The sequence below is a fragment of the Balaenoptera borealis genome (genome assembly GCF_965194805.1).
Source record: "Balaenoptera borealis genome assembly, chromosome: 4".
Lineage (NCBI taxonomy): Eukaryota > Metazoa > Chordata > Mammalia > Artiodactyla > Balaenopteridae > Balaenoptera > Balaenoptera borealis.
This window is the reverse complement of record NC_138861.1, coordinates 124,899,575-124,921,880: the sequence shown is the minus strand read 5'-3', so window position 1 is coordinate 124,921,880 and position 22,306 is coordinate 124,899,575.

Here is a 22,306-nt window from a genome sequence, read left to right as displayed (position 1 = left end):
GATCTTCATAAATATAGTCAACTGATCTTTGACAAAAGTGTAAAGGCAGTACATTGGAGCAAAGACAGACTCTTTAACAAATGGTGCTGGAAAAACTGGATATCCACATGTGAAAAGTTAATTTAGACACAGACTTTACATCCCTCAAAAAAATTAATTCAAAATAAATCATAGACCTAAATGTAAAACTCAAAACTATAAAACTCCTAGAAGATAACATAAAATAAAGCTTAGATGACCCTGGGTATGGTGATGACTTTTTAGATACGACACCAAAGACATGATTTATGAAAAAAATAATTGATAGGCTGGATTTTATTAAAATTAATAACTTCTACTCTGCAAAACACAATATCAAGAGAATAAGAAGACAAGACATGAACTGAGAGAAAATACTTGCAAAAGATTCATTTGATAAAAGATTATCCAAAATATACAAATAACTCTTCAAACAACAATGAGAAAGCAAAAAATTGGATTAAAAATGGGCCAAAGACCTTAATAGACATCTCACCAAAGAAGACATACAGATGGAAAATAAGCATATAAGCAAACACACAAATAAGCCTAAAATGTTCCATATTATATGTCATCAAGGAAATGCAAATTAAAACAATGAGATACCACTACACATGTATTGGAATGGCCAACATCTGGAACACTGACGACACCAAACACTGTCAAGGATGTGAAGCAACAGGAGCTCTCATGTATTGCTTCTGGAAATGCAAAGTGGTAGAGCTACTTTGGAAGACAGTTTTGTGGTTTCTTACAAAACTAAACGTACTCTTACCATATGATCCTGCAATTATACTCCTTGGTATTTACCCAAAGGAGTTGAAAATTTACGTTCATACAAAAATCTGCACACAGATGTTTATAGCAGCTTTGTTCATAATTACCAAAACTTGGAAGCTATCAAAATGTCCTCCATTATGTGACTGGATAAACTGTAGTACATCCAGATAATTGAATATTATTCACTGCTAAAAATAAATGAACTATCAAGCCACGAAAAGACAAGGAGGAAACTTAAGTGCATGTTACCAAGTGAAAGAAATCAATCCAAAAAGGCTACATACAGTATGATTCCAACTGTATGACATTCTGGAACAGGTAAAACTATGGAGTCAGTAGAAAGATCAGTGGTTGCCAGGAGTTTTGAGGAGGGATGAATAGGCAAAGCACGGAGATTTTTTAGGGAAGTGAAACTATGTATGACACTGTAGTGGTAGACACAGGTTATTATATAGTTCTCCAAACCCATAGAGTGTACAACACCAAAACTCAACCCCAACTATGGACTTTAGGTAACAGTGATGTGTCAATGTAGGTTCATACTTGGTAAAAAAAAAAAAAAGTGTCATCCTGGTGAGTGATGTTGATAATGGGGGATGTTATGGATGTACTGGCTGGGGAGGTGTGTGGGAAATTTCTGTGCCTTCCTCTCAATTTTGTTGTAAATCTAAAACTGCTCTTAAAAAAAGTAAATATACAGGGCTTCCCTGGTGGCGCAGTGGTTGAGAATCTGCCTGCCAATGCAGGGGACACGGGTTCGAGCCCTGGTCTGGGAAGATCCCACATGCCGCGGAGCAACTGGGCCCGTGAGCCACAACTACTGAGCCTGCGCGTCTAGAGCCTGTGCTCCGCAACACGAGGCCGCGATAGTGAGAGGCCCGCGCACCGCGATGAAGAGTGGCCCCCGCTTGCCGCAACTGGAGAAAGCCCTCGCACAGAAACGAAGACCCAACACAGCCATAAATAAATAAATTAAATAAAGGAGTTCCTTTAAAAAAAAAAAAAAAAGTAAATATACATATAATTCTCCCCCTTGCTCTAGTAAATAGAGTCCCCAAACAGGGCATCCAGCATAATCAAAGGCTTCCCCATCTACCCTATTTATAACTGTGACTCCTCTTCCCACTCCCACTTCACCAGAACTCCCTTTCTTCCTTCTTGACTTTATTTTTCTCCATTGCATATTATATTTCTCACTTGTTGATTTTGGTTATTTTCTCTCTCCCTGCTCTATAATGCAAGATCCATGAGGATAGATATGTTTGTCTGTCCTGTTTACTATTGGATCCTTAGTGCCTATAAAAGTGCCTGATATATAATAGGTGCTCCATTATTTCTCGAATTAATCATATTTTTGAATAAGAAAACCTAACATACTTGAAACATAATGAATGCGATCACTCAGAAAGAATGTTTAGAGTGAGAAAACATGGAGCAGAGGAAACGAGGAAGGACACTAAGAGGGAATGGTTGAAACATCTGACTTGATTTCAGCTCCCCAAACCCATAATAAGTCAATTGCTTCCTATGATAGAGTAAATCATACTGATGATTCTTGAAGTTGTCAAATTATTTCTAACAAGGACTGTGTGAGTGTGAGTGTGTGTGTGAGTGTGTGTGATGGGGAATTAGGAGAGGGGAAGAGATGACTAACAATTTTAGTCTTACCTTCAAAGATCAGAAATCTTTGGGAATTCACTCCAATTAATGGCTAGCTTGGAAAACCTCAGGCTAAAGTAAATTAGACAACCAATGCTCAGTTGTATTCTTGTTTATCTTTTCTCTGATTGCTGTCAGTCTCTCGCAAAATACAAAACCACAAGTGGTGGAAATAGCTCAAAATAGGTGTCAACAGCTCAAAAATCAAAGCAAACAGCACTCACATATGAAAATCAAAAAATAACACTTTGCCTTATCATTTTCTAATAGAAGATCTAAATTTTAAACTGCATTGATTTTACTAAAATTTTATTCCTTTGCATCAGTGTATCTTCCTGGTACTGAGTCTTTTCAGTTAGATTGTAATTCAGTCAATTACACAGAAAATATTAGAAACTTTTAAAAAAGTAACTTCTTTGCTTTCTATGCTCCTCTGTTTCTCACCTCATAGGACGTCTCCTCTCTATTTGAATGTGTTCACAAACTGCATATGTCCACTACACTGGAACTTCCTGAGATGAAAGACAAAATCACCCAGCTGCACCATTACATGCATAATTTATCAGACCAGTTTCTTTCTATGGAAACAGTTGTGAATTCTCTGTTCTATGATGTCAGTTCTCAGGTTCGTATTATTGTTCATTGTCATATTACTTGCTGAAATCAGTTCTAAAAGTATGATTCCTGATCCTGTGACACTGGATTCCAACTGCTAAAATACCAATTGCAATGAACAGCATGCTCTGACTGTCAACTCACACTAACAGGCTGCTCTAGCCAGGTCGCTTCCTCGCCCTTTCCATTTGCCTAACATTTGTCCTGTTCTACTAGCCAGCTTGTATGAAATTCATTGCTTCAAATGGCCAAATGATGTTTAGACTATATAGAAAGCAACTCTAAAAAATGGTGTTTTTCCATTTAAAGTTGCTTATTGGACAAACACTGTGAAAGACCTTTTGGGGACAAATGGCAAAGTTTGACAGTGAACTGGGGAGTGGATGGCATTTAGAAATTTTTATTTTCAGATGTGTTAATGTTATTGTAGGTGTTTGTGTGCTCTTATTTTTGTAAAGATGCACATTGGAGGTGGTTAGAGATGAAATGTAATGATGTATGTAATTTATTTCACAATAGCTCAGTGAATAAAAAATGGAATTATAAGGTAAAAAATAAAGCTATCAATTCCCAAAACATAATTGATGATCTTCATTAGCTCTCATATTGGCATGTATTCTTCCAGTTATAAAATAAGTATTACTACAACATAGTTATGGAATGCTTATTTGGTGCCAAGCACTCTAATAAGTATTTCATATGCATGATATCAATTAATTATCCAACAAATTGTTTGCTATGTAATAATATTTCCATTTTAAAAATGGGAGAGATTAAATAATGTTCCTACATTATATAGTTTTGTCAGTTATCCTCCAAGATGTATACACTCACACACGCACACACACACACACACACACACACATACACACACACATATACTATAACAAGAAGACACATACCTCCCCAAAGGCTTTCACTCAGATATGATCTTTGTTTCTTATATGTATCCCTCACTACTCCCAAAGTTTCTTAGACACACATCTCATTCAAAAGAGACTCCCTTTGGGTAGCCTCCTTTTTCAATCCACTTTATTTATCAGGCTGCACATAAAATCCCACTTGATAAAAGTATCCTGCTACTAAAAAATGTTTGAAAAATACATATCTAGATGAATGGATGGATAATACCATCTCCATGCAGTCCTTTATGACTATTGCTTATCTTAACCAAGCTTTTGAAAGCTATTGAAAGACAGGTCAAGATTATACTCCTGGAAAGGACCCTGAGTACAGTCGCTTTCACTGTGGGAGGTCAGTGCAGTGCTGTCTGCTTCAATAGGCAGGTGCGCTGGGAGTGGGATGACATCTTCTTATAAAAATTTTAAAAGGGCATGTACCTGACTAGGGCTGATCACCTCTGCTCCCAGGTGAGCCAGGTAATACCCACGGGTAAGACTAAGATGCTCATCAGACAGCAATTCTGGGTGTTTTCTTATACAGCAACAACTGGGCAAGCTAGCCTTCACAATTCCAAGCCATAGTGCATGCCTGAATAATTTTAGCTTGGAACATGTTTACAGGGTTCTACCCATTGCCCCTTAAACTATATGAAGATGCCCAATAAACCATGTAGAACACCTGATGAGCCTCTGTATATTAATTTGCAATGAATTGTAAATAAGCCAAACGTTTTCCCTATGTTAACTTTCACTTTAGAATATTTTATATGTAATTCTTTATTCTGCCAAGAAATAGATAGTTGGAGCTAGTTTCTATTGAGGCCACTATTAGATCCTGGTAATAAAATGAATTCATTTTCATACAAGAGAATGCTTATCATTCAATTGTCTGTAGCAGGGGACTATTCATCTAGAGACATAAAATATTTATAGAGTATGTTAAAATGGTGGGGGGAGGAAGAGTGACCAGAACACATCTGTTTCCTTCCTCTTGAAGGCATTATCTGATGCATCAATAGCCCATCCCTAGTGACTTGATTCTCTTAGTAGTATTACTACATAAATCTTTAGATGTTAACTAGTTGATGTTAATTAGTGCAGTATAATCCTTAATAATCTCTGTCTACAAATTTAAAGACAGAACACTTCAGTGAAAGCCAGTTTTAGTTTCCCATGGAAATTTTGGGCAACAAAGTGGTACAAAGTGTAACAGTGGTTAGTCCTGGAATAGCAGTGCCTAAATGCAGCTTACATTTCCTATGGAATATTGGTCTGAGTTATTTGTACTTGTATTAAGCAAGAAAATAGCCACATTTGCTATTGAAATCTTAATGGGTTCATAGTTTGGGTGAAATAAAGAGCTGCCTTTTATAAAATAGGATGGACCATGTTCAGATTTATACCAAATAGGAAAATAGTGACAAAAGGACCTACTGTGTAACACAGGGAACTCTACTCAATACTTTGTAATAACCTATATGGGGAAAAAATCTAAAAAAGAGTGGATATATGTATATGTATAACTGATTCACTTTACTGTACACCTGAAACTAACACAACATTATAAATCAACTATACTCCAATAATTTTTTTAAAGCAAAACATGAAAAATCTTTATACAGTCATAAAAGAACCAACTTCCCCACCCCCAATACACTATTTAGCCAGACTTTATCATTTCAGCTCAATTACTATACATGGCCCAATCACAGAGTAGCCAAGAATCTGGCAGTTGGGATTGGTATGTTATACTGAGAAAATTAAGTCACTCCTGTGTGAATTTGTATCTGAGCTTCAACAGCTTACTTACCAAGTTCATATATGAATGATATGTCTGCTTATCTATCTATCCTCCTTCCTGGATATATCCACCAGCATTGGTTCCCCCCACAGAAACACGTGTAACTAAGTTGCAAAGTAAACTTATGCATTTTTACGTTTAATCAGATTCTGAGTGATCACTTCCAATTTTCATCTTTCTCATTATCTCGCTAAGATGGTTAGAAAATTTTCCATTGTCTAATCTTTAGCAAGAGCAGATACTAAACCAGAAATTTCTAGTTTCCTGGGACATTGTACAGATAAAATAAATGTAGGTTATTTATCCTCTATGGTGAGGAAAGGAGAAGCTCTCCCTCAAACACCAAGAGAGTTTTCAGTGGTCTTCAAGTAGCAGCAAATCTCAAATACAACCTGAAAAGACTCTGTTCCTCTTAGCATTTTCTCTGTTCCACCCATCTTGCTCAATTCAAATTTGTGTACAGAGAGACCCAATATTCTGGGAGAAATGTGCTAATTAAAATTATGCTAAAAACCACCCATTATCAACTGTACCTCAAAGGAAAAAAAAATGTAAAGAAAAAAAACACCCAACCCCCTTCATCTGTTCCTATCTCAAATAATAGAGCATTGATATCTTTTATTTTTCTCAAAATAAAAGAAAAATACTCTTGCAAAGTGCCTAGAGCGTAGTAGGCATTCTATAAGTACATGTTGAATGGAATCATTGAATAAATGAATGAAAAAATGCTGTTAATTTGAATTTCCACATCATGTCCATCATGGTTCCCTTTTCAATTTTTTTTCAATGTGGCTCTTGAGCTCTCAGTCTAGGCTATTGAATTTATCTGAGTTGTGAATAAGAATCCATTCATTCCTGTTGGGAAGGATCCACATTGCTTTCTGCTGACAAGAATGCTACAGGCCTAAGGTTCTGATTTCCACTGACATCAGTGGTATTTTAGAAAGACTCATTTACACAGACTATGATTTAGTACACCAGCACTAATGGCTCGTTCACGTTTTTTAATTGTTAAAGCACATCTAATTATTTAATATTAGAAAATCAGCCAAACGTTGACTCAGCCCAACCATACCAAATTATGAGGGGAAAAGTCCACAGTAACTCGTTCCCTTTAGGATGAAAAACATATCTTTTATAGGTTTATTTTAACGTCACAAATATAATTATTTGTAAGCAAATGATAGATATTTACTTAGTGATGAGAGTCTGATGACCTAAGAAACAAGTATTTGCCTACAGCTAGTTTCCAATAATCAACCACAACAAAAAGAGATTACAACAGAAAACTTTTAACATATTTATACAACTATGTTGATAATTTCTGTTTTAGATGGACAATATAGAGATATGAATTTATGAGTTACAATTGAATGAATTCTTCAATGTGGACAATTTCTTAGAATAAGCAACCCCTTCCTATCTCTTCAAAGGAGATGAACAAGGTTTTATTTGTCTCTCCTTTGGACATCAGTATTTTACCGCTAAAATACCACTGGCACCTTACTGAAAAAAAATTAAGCCTTTATGGAGAAACTCAAGAATCAAGCAGCTTCAAGTAATTTTACCTGCAAACCAACTAATAATCTCACTGTTTTTGCCTGGTATACTGTCTTTGTGATGCTTCTTTTTAGCAGCTACAGAATCCTGTTGGTTCAAAAACGAATGCCTTTGAAACACGACTTGAAAATGTCACCACCACTTTGAACAACCTTCAAAAACGCTTAGAGGAGGTCAGTACTCTGTCGAGGTTGGTGCACAAGTGAGGATGATTAACTTTTTAAAAGGCTAATAATTCAATTTTAAAAGATACACAGTTACTCACCTTGAGTGCAAGAGCCTATTTGTTCATTTTGGAGGTGGTTGGCAGGAAGCTACACAATGATTTCTGAAACTGCAAATGGAGGTATATAGCATATCATAATATATTTATTAAGGACTAATGCAAACCACGTTGAGTTATAGGAAGGAAAGTGTATTCCCCAGTGCTTAGAATTTACTGAACATGAAGAACTCAAATGAGATTGTTTAGTGAGAAGGAGGAGGAATTTCCATACATACCTCCCCAAACAAATAAATCACCACTTATATCCTGGGAGTGTTTTCAAATAGACTGTGTTTAATGATACGAGTAGTATTAATAACTGAGTTTACATTCACATGTCTTTTCTGCTTTACTTTTCAAGTGTATACTTCAGACCAGGACTGCGAATATTTTATGCTTAGGATATAATACAGGATATCAAGTCAGTTATCCTTGAATTGTTCTTTTGGGTTTAAGACAGTGGCAGAGTTTCTTCACTGAACGGCTAGCTTGTATTCATCCATAAACAGCACAGAATAATTTCATACAATAGCATAAGAGCACCTTTGAAATCATCCCTATTCCAGCCCAGAAAAAAGGGTCAGTAGGCTAAATAGAAAAAAGGAGGCTTTCTTTCCCAGATTTGTCATCTGTTCATGCCATTTTGTTAAAACTTTTTCTTTGTTTCTGAGTCAGTGTCTTGTTGCTAATTGATCGAATGTTAAGTGATTCACAAATAGGCAGACATGGAGCTTTTCTTGGAAAAAATGCTGTATCAAAAGAATGAAGCTGTGTTTTCAGAAGTCCTCACATGACACATCTGAGATCAAACATATTTAGGAGACATTTGAACAAAATTGCATTGAAATGAGCAAAGGAACAAAATGTAAAAGATAGACATCTAGACTTGATGTCAGAAGATCCGAGTGCCAATTAGCTTATCAGCAGACATCATAGGAAAAATGATAAACATCATTTTGGAACAAATTTGGAACATTTTGAATCAATGAATATTCGTCAAGGTCAGTGATGGGCAAAGCATGTAACAGGATGAAACCTGAACAAAGAAGGAAAATAGACACCTTAAACAAGACACAGACATTGGCGCTGATAAAAACTTTTATGTGACAAAGAAAATGTGGCCAAATCAGAGTGAAGAAAGCATATAGTAATGAAGGCTGGAATTATTGTTTATCAACTGGGGAGAGAATCAGTTTAGGCAAATATCTCACATTAAACACTAAAGCTAATTTATATTGATTAAAAATTAAAATACTCAAAATGAAACAATGTACAACTAATAGAAATTAGAGCTAAATATCTTTCAACACTCTAGAGGGGACAGAGGTGACTTTGTAAGTCTGAAAACTCGTAAAGGAAAAGAGATTAGAGAAAAATTAAGCTGTTATCTACAAACATTAAAGGCAAATAATACAGTAGGAGATATTTTTTGCCAAAAAATATGAAAAGTTACAGGAAACCTGAAGAAAAAATTTAAATACTAACAGATAGACAAGAAACCATACACAAACATCTTTTTTAGTGAAGAAATGAAAATTAAAATCAAACGGAGACAAAAATTTTCACTCAGCAAACTAGCAAAAGAAGGAAAAACAAGTTTAACCCATAATAATGATGCGTTGTAGGAAAATAGGCACTAATGATACTGTAAACTGTTGAAGGTTTTTTTGAAAAGCAGTTTGACAATGCCTACCAAGAGCCATCAAATATTCCTATCCACTGATCAATTGAATTTCAGTTTCTGGGCTCTATTGTAATAAAAGAATGCAAATATATGGGAGTAACAAACTCAAAGATATTCCTGAAATCATTTTTCTTAATAGTAAACAATAGAAAGATATAAAACAGAAAATTATATTTATACACACATGCACACAATGATTAAGCCATGACGTATCTTCTGATGGACTATTATACAGGACAACAAATGTAAATATAATCCTTAGCAATGTGGAAAAATGCATATTCTTCAATGCCGGGCAAAAAAAGAAACAGAAAAATTATATATATATTACCATGATTACGCTGAAGAAAAAAGTTACAAATACTTTAATGAAGATAAAAAAGAATACTCTAAAACAAGGACATTCTCATTTGGAGGGTTATGCACGCTTTTGTTTTGCTTTGTCTGTATTTTTCCAATGTTGTTAGCTCTATGTCACTCAGCCTCTCACAGCGTCCATTTCTTTTTTTTTTTTTATGTATAATGGACATTTAACTTTGTATTAGTTTCAGGTATACAACATAATGATTCAATATCTGTGTATATTGCAAAATGAATATCAGGATAAGTCTGGTTAACATCCATCACCATGCATTACAGATTTTTTTTTTCTTGTGATGAGAACTTTTAAGATCGACTTTCTTAGCAACTTTAAAATAAGCAATACAGTATTATTAACTACAGTTACCATGCTGTACATTACATCCTCATGATTACTATTTTATAACTCAAAGTTTGTGACCCCCTTCACCCATTTTTGTCCCCACCCCCTACCCTCTTCTCTGGCAATCACCAGTCTGTTCTCTGTATCTACGAGCTAGTTTTGTTGTTGCTTTTAGATCCCACATATAAGTGAGAACATACACTGTCTTTTTCTGTCTAACTTATCTCACTTAGCATAATGCCCTCAAGGTCCATCCATGTTGTTACAATGGGAATATTTCATTCTTTTTATGGCTGAATAATATTTCATTGCATATATACACCACATCTTCTTTATCCATTCATTCATTCACCCATCAATGGACATTTAGATTATTTCCATGTCTTGGGTGTTGTAAATAGCGCTGCAATGAACATGAGGGTGCATATATCTTTTCGAACTATTGCTTATCAGCTTCCATTTCTTTACATTTAAAATCATGTTGTGGGAATCACATAACTTGGGCAGGGGTGGGTGTTTATTAGGGTCTCAATTAGAGTTGTGGGATCTGAATCCTAGAGCCAAAGATGCCAGGTGCAGCTTTAAAATCTGTAGATTTCTTGCAAGAAGACAAAAATTGCCCCCTTTTCTGGAACACACAAGAACCCAAGAATCATATGACACCAAATCAGAGGAAAATCAAATATTACAAAAGATACTCCAAAGCAAAGGTAATGGCTTTGGTTTCTTCAACCTTCATGTTTAGGACAGACAGCGTTAACAAGCCCCTCTCACAAGCCTGTAAAAGTCCTGATGCACCAGGTATAGACAACTTCTCCCACTCACCAAAACATCAGAACAAACTTGAGTGAGAATAGCATTATTGCAGAGTGACTTTGAATTGCCTCTATTGTTAGAAAAGTAAGCCATTACTTGTGACACACATAGCAACTGATCATACCCCCCAAAGTCTTTCAATTCTGTATTTTAGTAATGCTCTCATTTTTAGTTCTAGCAAGAAGACAGACTAAAATAGCTGGAGAATCTTTGTTTTAGAGGCATCTAGAAGTAGTGGATACAATATACCTTTTTAATGTGCATCTTAAATTTCCTGACAAAATTAAGGCCTCATTATTATAAAGGCCCATAGGATCTCACACCACTCCATTTAGTTCTAATGCTGTCGATGCTAATTCTCCCAGCTAGGCTGGCTGGCCACTCTGTGAAGACCTGGGTCCGCTGTTCTCCACTGTCTCCTTAAACACAATGCCCTTGGCATGTAGTAGGCATTCAGTAAATATTTTTTAATGAATTAATAAAACCAATAACTGGTCCTAAAATTTTGACCATGTATTTCAAATATTTCCTTGTTCATTTAGAGTATGATTAATGCATTGGAACTTATCTAGTGTAAAGAAAACACGTATTTCCCCTGAGAAACTCTAGTAGTTTAGATTATTATATACTGTCTCATTATCTCCCTTTCATTTCATGGGGCTAAATCAACATAGCAAAGTGCAGACTAAACATTTAATTTAATCAATATAGACACATTAATGTAGGTAAATGAGGCTATGAAAAATTGAGTTTGGACTTAAATGCCTAAAGTAATTAAATTAACTGGATAATTAATGAAAATTCCAGTTCCGCTTGTAATATGTAGACACAGCCTCCAGAAGAATAATTGTGAATTTTTTTCCTACTCTTTGATAGAATTTTGTTCCAAAGAGTAAATAAAGCATATGGATAGTCATATAAAAATCAAATGAGATTGGGATTCAGAGGGAGCTTGGAGTTTATCTAGTCCAATATGTTCATTCTAAAAATAAGGTTGAAGCTTAAAGACATTAACTAATTTGCCCCGATTTCTGTTAGTAGATACACATCTGAATACAGGCTCTGTCTCCAGCACTGTGTTTCTGCCACTGAAACGTGCTGACTCAAGCTCTAAGTTCATTTGTTAAAAATATAGATCATTTTGTACCTTATAGTCAAATAAATATCTAACAACACTTCATTGTTTGGCAAGTTATTTTGCTTAAATAACATATAAATTAGAAACCTAGGTCAACAAAATTTGCTGCCACCAATTATAAGGACATCTTTACCCCATCATCCTAAAAATATAATGGTTATAAAATATAATGAATAATTGCAGGTTATGGAAAACAGAAAATATATACACAGGTTCTGTCTGAATTCTCTTAGAATTCCACATTTCTGGAATTTGCTCAGTCAGAGTAAGTGAGTGTGGTACTTCTACTCAGAAGTGGAGCATATCTACATCAGGGAAACATAACTTCAGAAAAAAATATATTTATAATATAAGCTGGTGAACAAATTGTTTTAAATTTTATTCTCCACATAAATTTCTCACAATAAAATGTAAAAATCTTTAGTAAAAGTTGCTTTTTCTCTTTCATGATTTTCCCTTTGTTCTTAAGCAGTTTTATGATATTTTTTTCTAAAGAAAATAAGTTTACTAAATTTCTCCATTTTATTCCAATCTCCACATCTCAGCATCTCTGAAGATTGTATTCAATACTGACATCTTAGGTTAGAAAAAAGTGAATAGATAAATCTACATTTTACCACTAGATGTCACTAAAGGATTGTTTATCATAACACTACCTATCCAGCATTTAGCCATTGGATCCCCAGCTCCTGTCAGAAAAGTATTTGTTCTATTTCTCAACACAACCAGGAAACTAATTTTAGTAAAATGTTCTTCACTATATTTAATACCTCAACACTTAAATAATGTGTTTCTACATGCAACACAAAATAACTCAAGTACATATTAATAGAGAGGTCACTGTTTACCATTTTTTAATTTTGAATAGACCCAGCTGGCAGGCATTGCCAACTGGACAGTTGTTTTGTAGTGAATACTTATATATTAACATAGTCATAATAAATATATACAAATATACATATTCATGTATATTTTCTCTCCAGTTTTCTTTAGAAAATAAGCTTAAGTTGGCCTCTTTCACCCATGAGAGACCTCACTGATGTGGGGAATTATAAGACTATTTGTAATTTAAACTGTTCATATCATTATGAGCATTACTATGAGCCCCAGATGGAAATCTGACAATTAATTTTACATGTGTAATTGCCTTAAGTATTTGAATATATATTTTTCATTTATGGGGTTTATTTCCTCAAGAAATAATAATGGAATTGTTTGCTTCATAAGGTTTTATGGTAGAATTCCTTCACAAAGCAAGCTTCCATGCTACATGTGCAATTTTATTGGAAAAATCCAACCTAACCATCTCTTTTCTTTGTTTCAGGTGAGTAAGGTAAGATTTACCTGATGGGCAAACTTTTAAACCTAAATGGATCAAGAAGGAAAAATTGATAATAATATAATTTAAATAATGAATAAGTTATCTTAAATATGGTTTTTCTTTATAATATACTATCAGAAACCACCTTTGGGTATTAAATATTTTCCCTAGATGTGCTTTTTACAATAGCATCTCTTTTTTTTCCGGACATAATGCAATGTAATTGAAACTATTTTGATTGAGCATTTTTTAATCTTCCTTTAAACACTCACTAATTATAATTTGCTTTCTAGGACATGGATGGTGTTTTTTTTGCAGCTTTCCCAACTTAAAGACAATCTCTGTGTTATGGAGAATACATTGAATATCACCAGGATGGAATATTTAAATTTATATACATTACCAGCTCAACCCTTCCAAGAAAAAGAAAAGAAATTTTATACTACAGGACTCTCATATGTAATGTCTAGTTAAAATTATTATATTTCTGATATGTTGGTCATTGGTTATATTGATAATTTGCTTTAGTATGATATTGAGAAAAGGGTGGGCATAGTACAAGTTTAGTAACTCATTGTCTATCCTCAGACCTATTTCCTGGCACATATTTGGCATTCGGTATGTATTCATTGAAGGAATGAATAAACACATGAATGATACACGGCAATAATCGTGAGAAGAGAGACTTTGGATTTTTCCACACCAATCCCTGTTTCTGTAGATAATCCAAATGCCACATGTAATATTAATGGCAGCAACATACTGACAAAGCATTTTACATGGGAAATATTTTATTTGCGCAACTTACACTTGAAAAAAGGCAGAGATTATTACCAATAATGCATGAATGGAGAAAACTAGGAGATTGTCCAACTTGTCACAGCAGCCTGAGATAAATTAATTGAGAAATCGAGTCACTGTATTTAACAGACCTTTCTTTGAAACTTTAGTATGGGTATTCCATATTCTTTGCAACTCAACATTTGTGGTATTCAAGTCCATGCTGACCAGGGGTAGAGTTTGGAGGGGGTTGTTATGCTCTAAGGAATGTATTGTTTACTTATATTTAAGGAAAGGACATCTATAAGATACAGTGCTACCAACAGAGAGAATATATGGCCTGTCCTTGATTATTCCCACATTTTATTAGAAACATCCCCTCTTGAACCTGCACTTATTCAACACTATTTCCTTAACAAGTACCAGGTGCCAGGCATAGCTCTGCTCACTGAGGACTGAGCATTGGAGAAGATCCCTGCTCTTGTAGAGACTGCATTCTTATTGAGAGAAATAAACGTAAACAAGGAAGAAAGAAATGCATAAATAAGGTGATCTTAGATAATGATAAGTGCTATGAAGATATTAAGAAAGAGTGATTAGATAAGAAACCACCAGAGAAGGGTAGTTTAAATTGAGTGATCAGGAAAGTCCTCTCTGAGTAGAATGCATTTGGACAGAGGCCTGCATGAAAAGAAAGAGCATCAGATAAAGATCTGAAGGAGGGGCCTTCTAGGGGCGGAACAGCAGTGCAAAGCCCTTAGGGAAGACATGAGAAACACAGAAAGTCTAGTAAGGCTGAAGCTCACTGAGAAAGCGGAAAGTGTAGTATAGCTGGTTGAAAGCACAGGTCATGGTGAGAACAGTAGGATCGGGGGGCCACAGTAAGATGTTTAGGAAGCCAGAAGCTTTCAATAGGGTAGTGACACGGCAGGATAGATAGATAAAGAGGACTGTGGTTGTGGAGTAGAAACTAGATATTAGAAATCCAAGCATGGAAGATGAGAGACCTTTTAGGAGCCTTGTGCAATAAGCTGGAGGTCATCATGGCTGAGGCGGAGAGAAGTGAAAGGTTTCAGGAAAACTCCCAGTGGTAGAGCAACAGGACCTCACTGTTTGATTGGCGAATGAGAAAAATATAGCCATCGAGGTGTTTAAGTAACTGGACAAGTATTAGTACTGTATACAAAATGGGAAAATTGCAGGGGAAACTAAAAATTCTGTTTCTGACGTTTTAAATTCGAAGTGCTATCAGGCTGAAAAGTGAAGACGCCAAGTAGACAGTTAAGTTGGGAATTGTAGGGACAGGTAAGATCTGAAGATATACATTTTGGACATCAACATATGTATGATAATCAAAGGCATGATGTTCTGTGGGATCATATAGGGAGAGAGTTCTGATAGAGAAAAGGGCCCAGGACTCCAGTTCTGGGGAGCTCCCACATCTGGAGGTCTAACAGCAGAGGAGTAGCCAGAAATCAAACCTAGAAAGGGTCACTGAGATAGGAGGGGAAAGAGGATAGCACATCTTAGGAAACAATAGTAGCTTTCACTTATTGAGAAATACTGTATGCCAGGCACCATTCTAAATTCGGTTCCTGTATTAACTCATTTAACTTCCACAACAACCATGACACAGGTTAAACATAGTACTATGTTCTCCTTTATAGAAAATGAGATGGAGACAGAAAAATTAAGAAAATTAATTATTTCAAGGCAGAGGGAATTATGTCAAATATTCTGAGAGATTGAGTTTGAATAAGATAAAGACAAAAAGTGATCCTTGAGTCTGACGAGATGGAGGTCATTGGAGGTCTTGGAAAAAACAGTTTAATAGAATAATGAGGGAGGAAGTCCAGCAAAAGTGGGTTACATAAAGAATAGGGGGACCTTTTTGAGAAGTTTTGCATTGAAAGAGAAAGCAAAAAACAAATTAATTGGAGGGAAACACAGTATTAAGAATTTTTTTTAAAAGACAGGAGATGCCAAGAAATATTGTTATTCTGCTGGGGATATATATGGAGAGAAATCAATGCACAGGAAATATAATGGGTAACTGCAGTAGTAAAATCCTGAAAAATCAGACTGGGATCCAAACTGCAAGTAGAGAGAAACTGACTTCTGATGGGAACCGACACATGATGCGTTTTAACAATCACTAAGGCAAAAAGAATGCAGATACAGAGGCAGGGAAGACTGGTAGATTTGATGTACAGTACGTGAGGAAGTTCATGACTATTTCTATTTCCTAAAAGAAGTATGATGTAAAATCATCATCTGAACCTGAGGGAGAAGGGAGACTGTAGAAGGATTAATAAAAGAGAAAGTAAAAATAGCAAATCTACCAAGAAAGCATAGAGGGAAGGCTGGGCAGTGTTGCCAGCCCCGTTAAGATTGGGGTCGGGAGTATAATGAGGCTGACCAGCCCTGTGGTTTCTCCAGCAATATTCAGCTGTTCTGGAGCAGGTGTGGGGCTGGGAAATGAGTTTTCCCAGGTGAGTAAGTAGACGGGGTTGGTTTTTCCCAGGAGAGTTTGATGAAGATCCACATCTGGAAGTTAGTGCAGTGTAATATCCATCAATGCGCCTTTGCTGGACTAAAGTGAGAATTTCTGCTGTCTTCACTCCCTGCCTCCCTCTCTGAGTAGGAGAACTTCCACTTCGTTTGTAAGATGCTTTTGGAGCTATCACTCTCACGAAGTCCAGTGTTGAAGTAGTACCGTGTTTGAAAAATTGGGGATGTTAACTCATATCATGAGAATTTATATGGGTTCATATACATTCATTCACAAAGTGAATCTCAGCAAGTTGTCCTTTCCTATTCTCTAGGACCCGCAAAACCCCTGGGGATCTTCCATTCTTGCAGCAGAGTGAAGTCTTTCAAATCATGCCATCTGATGTTTTATCAATATACTTAGTCAAAATTTCTCTTTACAGTTCTCGAATGGGTAGATGTTGCTTGGTTTCTTGAACTACTTGGAGTCATTCTTTTTATGTCTGTCATTGTCACCATGGCTATTCGTTAAGAGAGTTGGTTGAAACTACATTTAAGAATACTAATTATACTAGAATTCTCAACCTGGGCACCTTCTACAACATCACACTTCGAAAAAAACCTCTTGCCGTCAAACTTACCGTTAGACAGTAGAGTCTTTGTGCGAAAGACAATGTCTTATTCAACCTGGTATCCACACACACATTACTGTGCCTAGCACAGAGTGGGAGCTCAATTAATGTGTCTTTGAAAAAACAAAGAAGTGGATTATCCTGCTGAGGAGTCTGAATAACACACACAGGAAAGCACGAAGCCAAGAGGGGAGAAGGAAATGAAACATTAACTTGTGAGAACACGTATAACTGAAAAGAGCATGGAATTAAACATTCTGTTCCAGATCACTTGGTGAGATGATTATAGCGTGATAATTTAGACCCACATTTTGTTTGCCTAGATATCCTACACCAAGTATGTGACTATTCAGTTTCCCACTTCTCTTAGACCAAGGTCACTGACTGTTTTTCTCTCTTTAAAAAGCTGTTCCAGAACCAGCATCACGAGATCCTAAAGATGTAGTAGATTCTGAAATATTGGAAGAGAAACCCAAGACAGTCATTTCATTCATAAAGAATCTTAACAGGTAAGTCTTACAATTTGATGTAAGGCTGAGTGCCCATGCATATCACCTGGAAAAGATTCAACAAGTAAGAAGTAGTTTGTCTCCAAATCACCTGCCTTATTTTTAGTAGTATCTATCTTATAAATATTAAATGTCCAAATTTTAATTATATGTACATATACTTTTTCTTTTGCCGAAACATTCAATATATTTTTGTATATTTAACTCTAAAATAACTCTAAGGCTAGGGATGACTGAAAAGTGTAATTTCTTCATTTTGTCCTGCATCACTACTCTATATAGTTTATTCTATAAAATGAAAGCAAAAATTATGTGAACTTAAATGATTAGTATCCAAGTTTTAGAAGCATAAAATGAAGTCACACTAAGACTACGAGTGAAACTTGTCCAAATATAAAAACTTTTGATTAATTTATATTATCTGGATATTCATGAGTAACCTAATATTAGTTCATAAAAAGATAACAAAGCCTTCCAACATGGGGGAAATAGTGATTAAAGAACTTAAGAAAATGACTGTAGGTTGCCTGCCTTTGACATGGCTAAAATTGTTATTATTTTAAGCTTTCCATTTGCATTAAAATATGTTTGCATGGGTTTATTTTTTAATAATATCTTTATTGAGATATAATATATATGCCACATATTATAACACATAATTATATATACAGTGTATAAAATCGTGGTAAATACAATATATTTGATTCATGTTTTCCACTAAACATGGAAAGCCAGTGTGTTTATACCTTAATTTGTAACATCTATAAGTTAATCAGGGCAACGAGGGAGAATGGTAACTACTACACAAACAGATAGTGTCAAAAAAAAAAAGTTTATCTTTAGAGAATCAAGAACAATGTGGACTCTTTTCTCTGCCAGTGGGTGAAGATAGTTAGGCTATAAAGTTAAGAAATGGGTACTGGAATAACAGGAAGCTAAGCCAGAGAGTGAGATACTGGCGTAGAATATTTCAGAAATGGAGAGTCTCCATGATAAAAAGCCCAGATTTGGCTGGAGGTGATGACTGAAGAGGAGGGAAGAAAAGGTCAGTGGCTTTGACAACACCAGGCAAATATGATACTCATTTGTCAGGTGGTCCACCCAATACTTGGAAAACCCTTAAAGGGCACTAATCCAACTTCCTTAAACAGAAACTTATATTGAGGCATAACCTTCAATAAATCTTGGCCAAGTAGCTGTCATCCTAATCATAAAGTAGTGACCCAAAATAGAACATTCTCTAGGAATGATTTTACTCACGTTCTTTAAAGCAAGTGTAAAATACAATCAGTGATACTTTTTGTTTGTTTGAAATTAATGATGATTTGCATACAGTGGTTTGTATTTTTTACTTTATTTTCAGAAGAAATCGTTGACATAATGTGGAGAGAGGGAAATTTTGATTCACTCTGGGTCAAAACCACTTGAACAAAACTTCTAGTGGGAGAAGCAGTCAAGGATGTAACTAAGGTTCTCTTCGAGTGGACATTTAAATTACTTTTCATGCACAGGCACGAAGCCAATCTCCATTTTCCCAGCCCAGCTACTCTTGTTCAGCCAGCTCTATTACCTTAAATACCCAGGTTTGGCAACATATCAGACAGCTAAATTCTATTTTTTTAATCTTTATATAAATGCATCCTGGACTTCATATGGAACCAAACATGATTCAAGACATCAATACCTAACCTTGGAGTTTCGAATCTATCAGAAGATTCTACCATTATCGGCCTCTATCGAAAGAAAACTTAAAGCTGCTTGCTTCCCCAGTCTCTTTTTCTTTCTCTCCAAAAATGAGTCAAGATCAAGGAAAAAAGGTTAATTTCCCCTCCTCCCTGAAAAGGAGTGTCACTTATTGCCAGCTGCAAGGCAAGAATAGGCCTGTTGAGCAAGAACAAGCTAATTGAACCCTAGTAAAAAGCATTAGAAGATACACGCACACGCTTCTTAAAATTTTCCTGAAACATTTCTTAACTTTATAGCCTAACTATCTTCACCCACTGGCAGAGAAAAGTGAATCTGAGAAGAGAGCTAACTATTGAATTAAGAGTCAGATGCCATGATTGCTTCATTTACCACACGCAGTTCCTTCAACAGTCCTGCAGTTGAGTTTGCCTATCCTTTCCTTCTGCACTTTCGGGAAGCTTTAGGAGCCACAGCTGATCTGATTCTGGGACCTGGGTTTGGTGTTTGGAATACACGCTTTTGTGACATGGAGATTAATAAAAATAGTAATAACTGCTAAAACAAAGCCCCAAACAAAATTCCAAAACACCAAGTGTTAATTGGATAATATGCATGGTAGATTTAAAAGCTCTAAAAATTGTAATATAGAACATTTAGTTATATTTCTTGTATATTGCTGTTGTTGCTATAGTAATTTCTCTTTCGCTGTCAAGGACAACATTAGCTCATAACTGCTGTACTCACATTTAACCCATGACTGCCTAGATAATCGTAATGCTTACTCTGTCACTGTCTTTCTCGAGCACTCTGTCAGTCAATATTCCTAGACATTTATTTTTCTTTACCATGTTAAGCAAAACATAAATTATAAACATAATTTATAAATTCATTTGTAAATGTAATTTCAGAATTTGGCTGAATCCTTTCATTACCAGAAAAGAACTCATTTTCCTTCAAACTAGCTAAGAAGTTGGACTTATTACAACTATTTTGCAGATTTCCTAAGTCAAGCACAAGTAAACTTAAGAGTGTTAGAATCCGGTCTTTTTCTACAATTTAGCAGGATAGAAGGGCCTTTACATTATGTCAAATAATGTGTAACACAAGAAGCTTGACACCAACAGTGGTGAAAACTGTGCCATAAGACCAGGTGTTTGGCACTCAGGCACAGACACAGGCTCGGGGGGGGGGGCAGTTACTGCCTAGCTAATGCAATGCAGGTTACATTTGAGAGTAATTAACTGAAGATCCAAAGGGAAGACAGTTGTCAGAAAATGTTTTTCCTTAGTATGGTGGCCATCCCGTCTTGAACACATACCGTCTTGTCAGAACAAACTACTTGCAGTTTCTGATTGTGCCGCCCTGCTCCGTAACCCACGATCCACCATAGGATCATGCCTTCCCAAAATTACCTCTACTCACTTCTCTGCCTGGTGAACTTCTCTTCATTCTTTATAATTCAACTAAAACAAGCCCCAGGTGGAACATTCCCTCATTCTTCTCTATGCCTCAACAGCAGATTGTCTATACCTAATTACAATATATATTCCACTGTTGACTGCAGCTGCTTACTTGCGGGTTTTGTCTCCAAGTCAGGGACTGTGGCTTCTTCATCCTTGTATTCCCAGTGGCACATACAGTGAGTGCCTGGCACTTTAGAAACACAGAAAACAATGTTTGATTGTGTTTTAATAAAGGCAGTACTGAGATCAGTGAGATGGAGAGGATAATAAGAATACTGACAAAGGAATGTTATTTAGTGGTGTTATAAATGAAGAAACAACCTTTGATTATGTGTAAATTAAATGTTATAGATGACATCCAACTTAGCATAGGAGACGTCGGTAGGTTCAGAATTGGTAGCAAAAAGAGTAGGCTACTTTTGATGTAACATTAAGAAGCGTTAGAAAAATAGGAGGGAGAAAGTGAATATAAGCAAATGATTCAAGGGCTTGGGATAAAAAGATCATTACAATGTAGTCAGATGGATATTTTTGGTAACAGTTTGGTAACAGTTTTAGTAGAGAATAAAGATCCAATAGATACATAAAAAACTGTAGTATACATGAAAAAGAATCATTTCATTAAAATGCTTAATGAATGCAGCAAATAGAAAGCAATAAAAACACTGAGTTTATGGTTCAACTATAAAAACACCTTGAGAACACAGATAACAGAAGGATAAGTATTAAAGTAAATGATCAGATAATTCAGAGTAGAATAAAGAGAAGTGATAAGCTGGTGTTAAAAGGAAGGTAAGGAACAATTGACTTGTTAAAGAAATGTACAGCAAAAGCCCAGGTGGGGAGTAAAAATGACCTAGGTATATCTGAAGAACAGAAGCACCAACCCAATGAGGACAAAGCACTGTTCTGATGGGTGGTAGATGTTTGAGTTGACACCAAAAATCAAGTCTTTCATTTCCATAGATCTTCAAATCTTTTTCTATGGTGCTGACAACGATACCAATGGATGTTTGACTTACAATGAAATAGTCTACTAGGAGAAGAGACACCAGAACAAGAGTTACTGGAGCTATTTGATGCTGATAACAATAAGATGTTCTCCTATGTTGAACTAATAAGAGCATTTGGACTGACTGGTAAAGGGCTTCAGGGGCTGGGACATGGGTGAAGGCCAGGGGACAGGTAGCCTTGAACAGCATTCTGTATTACAGCCCCAAACTAAGTAACCCACAACTTATAATTTTTAGTTTAAAATTAAATCCAAAAGCAAAGGTGATAAGAAAACCTCAAAAGTAACAAATAAACATGGCATCCCATGCCAAATGCAATGATAAATAGGGTAACAAATCAGTGTAACTGCATGAGTAGAGGGTTTATGTCTTCTGGAGGTTAAGGAAAGACATAGTAATGAGTGTTCCTCTGTACTTGCTTAAAGGATTTTAGGATGACACTCTTGTAAGACTGAAACTTTAAAGCTTGAC